Source organism: Vulpes vulpes, chromosome 6, assembly GCF_048418805.1.
Source record: "Vulpes vulpes isolate BD-2025 chromosome 6, VulVul3, whole genome shotgun sequence".
NCBI classification, from domain to species: domain Eukaryota; kingdom Metazoa; phylum Chordata; class Mammalia; order Carnivora; family Canidae; genus Vulpes; species Vulpes vulpes.
Genome location: NC_132785.1, coordinates 30325952 through 30331890, shown reverse-complemented (window position 1 = coordinate 30331890; position 5939 = coordinate 30325952). Strand labels below are relative to the sequence as shown.

At 38.7% G+C, this 5939-nt stretch overlaps 1 pseudogene; it reads right to left on the bottom strand.

The window, feature by feature from the left end:
* Positions 1 to 319: 319 nt before the first annotated feature.
* Positions 320 to 404, bottom strand: LOC140599474 (small nucleolar RNA U3; annotated as a pseudogene).
* Between the last annotated feature and the right edge of the window lie 5535 nt (positions 405 to 5939).

Genomic DNA, 5939 nt, shown 5'->3' with positions numbered 1-5939 from the left:
ATTCTTCTATGTTCTCAGTTGGATGTTATATATGGTATAGAACTTTAGGAAGTTAAAAAGTGTGACATATGAATGCACAAAAGGAGTAGGATTTTACTTTATGGAAGAAATTAAATGCCAACATGTCAAACATAGTTTGTTCAGTCTCTTTTCCTCCAACCTAAGCGTCTATTTCTGGATTTTATAAACTTAGTGTATGAGTACTAATCAGAAAAATACTTGTGGCCTATTGGTTGAGAAGCTTTTACTTTAACCAAAACTGTGAAGGGTTGTTCTTTGGATCTAGTGATGAGGCCTCAAAGCAATGCCATTTAGCTTGCCATTTTTAGGTAATGGACATTCATCAGAGCAAGTTGGAACTTTTAGTAACAAACTATAGAAATGATCCCTGAAAGTATAGTCTTAAGTTGGAACTTTTAAAATGAACTTTTAAAATGAAATTCCCTGCATGGAGCCTGACATGGGACTTGATCCCGGGTCTCCAGGATCACACCCTGGGCTGAAGGCGGCGCTAAACTGCTAAGCTACCCAGGCTGCCTTGAAATTGGCCTTTCAATTTTACTATTATTTACTTACCAAAGGAATTGGCACCAACAGAACTTTACCTTTTGCTTTTACATGCATAAGTTTTTTATTTTTGGTTTGTATTAGAACTTCCATGCTTCAAATGCAACTTCTTTGAAATGATGTATGGAAATGGAATGCACGCCAAGGAAATTGTGAGTGGTACTGGGGAGGCTACAGTGACTGACATGAACTTTTTTCTATGGCGTGGCCTTAACATTTTATAATTTTATTGTAGTACCTATCTACTATCCCAGCTAGAACCAATGTCATTTTTTTCTTCTGCCATTTTCATTTTAGTTATAAGCATCATAGCTTTTAATAATTTGTAAATAGCTTTCTAAACTCATAAATAAATGTGTGTCAAATGTGTGGTTTTTCTCTATTTTAATTTTAATAGTTATGCCTTGAGTTCATTTTCTCGCCATGCTTAAAGGTAGCTTTAGGATGGGTTCTATTTCATATTGAAATCGAGATCTCTGGAAACTCATGCTTTGCTACCATATCACCTGAGCTGCACTGTTACTACCAGGGAATATGCTTCATAACTTTTCTTAGTGAAGTTTAATTTGAATTAACCAGAACATGTAAACTGAGAATTCCTTGTATCTTACCTTACTCAGTCTTAGACATAGAATAAAATTAAAGGCAGTTCAGGTTTCTTTTTACTGTTCTGTATCTAAGTGATTGTCCTAAAGGAACTTATCCCCCACCCACTCTAAGAGAGGTTCTTCTTTGCCCTGTGACTTTGATTCTTCTGTGGACCCATAGGTGGTAGGTACCACATCCTGGATGAATCCAGGTTTACTTGAATGACAACAGCTTCTCAGAGTTTGGACTTACTTATATCCTCCATGTCCCTCTTCATCAAGTCCTTCAAAAGCCATAATTTGCACAGTCATCCTCCATACTTCAACACTGAGATTTCATATCCAGATGTCCTCTTTCTGGTTGTAGCCTCCAACAAAGAGCTCGAAGCCTTCTAGACTCTTGATTCCTCTACATTTTCTCTCAAACTTCTCTTCAGCATTGGCAGCCCAAATTGTGATGCTCAAAGACCCATGATAAATTTGGGCCAATTTTCCAATGTGATGGGAGGTCCTTGGGCAGGGAACTGATACTGAAAGTCTAGTAGGAGACGACGTGATGGCACTTGGAGGTCTTTCTGGTTTACAACAGGATCTCAGATGGTAACTCATCTGGAAGTGGGCTGGGAAAGTTGCTTCAGTTAAGTGTCTGGGCTCAGTTAAGAGCTTCGGCCTTAGTAATAGGTCAGGGAGGCTCAGTCAGAAACTGGGTTAGAAGGCCATGCATAGTGTGTTTCGTTGTGGGGTAGAGAAAATATCAGAGGAGGGCACATCCCAGTTCTGGTTCCCAGAGCCCTCCCAGGCACTAGATACTGGTGTCTTACCACAGGATTGATTTGAGATCTTACCTACTGCCTCCTTTGTCAAGAGTGGATTGGAGAAATGGGTTTGAGCTGAGTGTACAGGTGAGTGGGGCTGTTGAAACTCTAGGGGTGACAGTAATGGAGTCATGAGAGATGAAGCAAAAGAGGTAAATTAGGGCCAGCCTGTAGAAGGCTTTGCCTAAGGACAAAGGATTGTATTAAATGGTAACTGAATAGGAAAGAGTCAACTATAATCTTTTTCATATTATTTTCTTTTTTCATATTATTATTTCATTTATATAAAAGGGATGGGAGGAAACTTTTAAACCAAAGAATCAACTCTTGGTTTGCTGTGTGAGGATAGTATAACTTATGGACATTTAATTAATTAATTAATTAATTAATTAAGAATTACTTTTTTTTTTTTTTAACCTTATGGACATTTTAGACCTGGACATAGCTTTCTGGTCTGTGGCTTCCTGGCTCTGTCTTCCACATGCTAATTTTCCGGTTTCAGTATATTTAGGGAAAATAAACTGATTTGAGTATTAGCCTTAATCAAAGTACAAGAGGGCAGATCTGCTGTAATAACATAATATGGTATAATCCAAAACTTAATATATTTGTATCCTGCTTCAGGCAACTATAATATGTTAGTAGATATTTACATAAAAAATCAATCAGAGGATAGTTATCTACTTTGCAAAATTTTCATTATAAGATTTCAGTAAAAAAACAAACAAACCTAATTTCCTCTAGGCATTTAAAATGTGGTTTGGTGTACTAAGATTCCATTTGCACACACATTTATCCTGATGAATAATAAAGTAGGATTTATTAATAAGGATAAATAGGCATTTTTTAGTTTAGCCTTAAAAATGTCAACATAAGGGTAGAACTCTCAGTTCTCCGTCTTTTCAGCAGATCAAGAGGCCAGTTTTATTAACTGAAAGCTAAGTACAAAGCAATAGGCTGACATGGATGTCAAAAACTGGACATGCAGTCTGAGCTTCAGTTTAGTAGAAATCAAGGTCTAGAAGAGAGTGTCAAAGATGCCATGCAGACCACATCTGGGGACATCCTGCCCCATTTTCCTAAGGAACTTGACAGGCTCAGTGCCTGTAAAGGTATTGGGGACAGTGGAGAAACTGAGGCTGCATCAAAGTCATAAAGGATAAAGACATAAAGGATGTCAGCTTGAAGAAAAGCAGGCAGAAAAGGTGGTGACGGCTCCTTAAAGAGTGTGATATGTTGCCATACGGAAGCTGGCTTGGATTTATATGCTGTTGCTTTAGATTTAGAATTCCAGGTAGGCCTTACAGAGAGGCAGTCTTCTTTTCCTTATAGTATGTCAAAGGTTTGCTTGTTTTAGAGGATTTTTGTATGAAATAAGAGATTGGTTTGGAGGCTTCCATGGCTTCTTCCATTGACTGCTTAGTTTACATTTGAATTTATCTCATCAGGTAAGCAACTTAGTTGTTCTTATTTGTTATTTTTACTTACATATCACTTATGATGCGTCTGGAACTGTTCTAAACACTATATAAATATCAACCATCTCACTTATTTTAACAATGCTACAAGTTAGTCATTACCCACATTTTATAGATCTGGACACTGAGGCACAGAGATGTTAAGTTACTTACACAGAGTAACACAGAAAGGACCAGATCCCCACACAGACTGTTTGCCTCTTTATTTTAGAATATGTAATTGAGGATTATATGATGCTTGAATTATATTCGTGGTGGCTCCATTCCTGGTATATTATTGAGCTATTGCCTGAAAGTGACTCTTACCTTTATTATTGTTATGATATAAAGATTTTCTTATTGGGAAGAGTTTCTGATTCACCTCGATTCACATATGCATGTTTTGGTAGAAAACAAATATTTTGTTTTGTGTCCTCTGTGGTCTAAATCATGTTCAAATAGTAGTTTGGATGATTTGAATACTTCATCAGTTCAGCTTCCCACCGCCATTTGTAAGTTCTAGTGAATTTTAAAGAAAAATGACATTTCTCCTAATTGCTCCTTTCACAATTCATGTAATTTCTTTATAATCACAGGATCTTACATTATACATCCATGACTTGGAAGAACTAGTTATTTCCAAATTTTAACTCCCTGTCAGGGGTAATCTCAGTACTGGAGAGTATATGGCTTATTAAACACAGAATGGTGTTTGCTGTTCCTTGGACTTGCCACCTCAGAAGCCTCATCTGCTGGCAGACAGCTGTAAGACACCCATAACAGCTTTCCCAGTGTTTATGTTTAGTTCATGAAGCAGAAAATATGACAGGTTCTGTATCTTTCAAAGCATCTCCCCCCAAACGCTAGTTAATCCCCTGGCTTTGAAAGGCCAACAAAATTTATCTTTCTGCAGGCAGCAAGAATATAGTTTTTTTTCCCCAGTCTTATCTAGATGCCATTTACTGACACTGTTGTTTAGCTAAGATGACAATAATTTTTATATGATATTAAACAGATAAACCCTTGTTTCCAGAATATGAACTAGTTTTATGAAGAAAAATTAACCAATTACTTAGTCTGGGTTCCAGTTTCTTCATTCTTTTTTTCTTTTTTTTTTTTCCTGGAACTGGTTGAATAATTTTAGATCTGAAGAAGTGCCGTCTTAGATAAGTCCAATAGACAATTTAAAACTGCTTTAATAATGTGTTAATTTCAGCGAGCAGTTTGGTTGCCTAAACAACACTAACACAAAAAGACGATTGGAAACACTCCTCTGAAACACTATTCACAAGGTGCGCCACTTTTATCAATTTTATTGTGTCTACAACTGTCATGGACTTCAGCAGAGAGCAGGAAAGGGCTGAGGATTGACTGGGCAGGAGGGCCTTTGGAAAACCACTAGAGACTGGAAAAACCAGATGCTATAATAAAACTGATACGGTGGAGAGAGACAAGTGATGGGAAGATGCGTGCCTCCCTCCTGGGTACCACTGAGGAGAAATCTTGTGATGTTTGTTTCAAGGGTAATGAGTGCACCAGTAGCAGGTGCACTGGTTTTCCAGAATGTGGCTTCCTGGAAGGCTGGAAGTGGACAGCGTATGGCGTGAGCAGCTAGATGTGGGAACAGTACTTGATAGCCAGAGGATGGGATGGAGGAGATGTGGAAAGAGGGCTTTCTAGATATTTCCACAATTCGGCATAGGCTGGCTAAGGTGAAAGGCTGAGCATATGGAAGCAGCAGCGCCCAGGACCTAGTTTTACTCTAGGAAAAAAATTGGCCACCCATCAGTGGCCATGGCTGAATCTGACAGGTGCAGGCTGATAGCTCCCCATTAGTCTCAAGAGCAACGCAGAGTCTGTACATGTATCAGACGGGGTACTTTTGACTGTGTGTATCAGAAAACCTGAATACGACGTCCGACTTGTAAAGGTGTTTGTTTTTCATACACGGAGAAAAATCTATAGGTGGGTTGTTGCTGGTACCAGTTCAGGGGCTCAGCAATGTTAGTACTGATATCCCTGATTCTTGTGGGATTTCCTTCATTGGCCAAGTAAGGTTCCTGCGACCCAGCTATCATTTCCGTAGGAAGAAGGGAGAATCCTTTTCCTCCTGAACTGTCATGTGGACATTCCAAGCTGGGAGACCACCCAGGGAAAAGGCTGGAAGTGAGGTTGATCATTCAACCCACATCAGAATACTTCCTCAGAATTTTCTGCTAACTGAAAGGGAGACAGAACATGAGAGACTCCTAACTTTGGGAAACGATTAGGGGTGGGGGAAGGGGAGGTGGGGGGGATGGGGGTGACTGGGTGACAGGCACTGAGGGGGGCACTTGATGGGATGAGCACTGGGTGTTATTCTATATGTTGGCAAATTGAACACCAATAAAAAATAAATTTACAAAAAAAAAAAAAGAATTTCCTGCTAACTAAACTTTGTGATACCATCTCTTAAGATGACTTTTTTTTTTCTTGGAAAAGGAGGGGGTGAATATAAAATATAAAATATACTG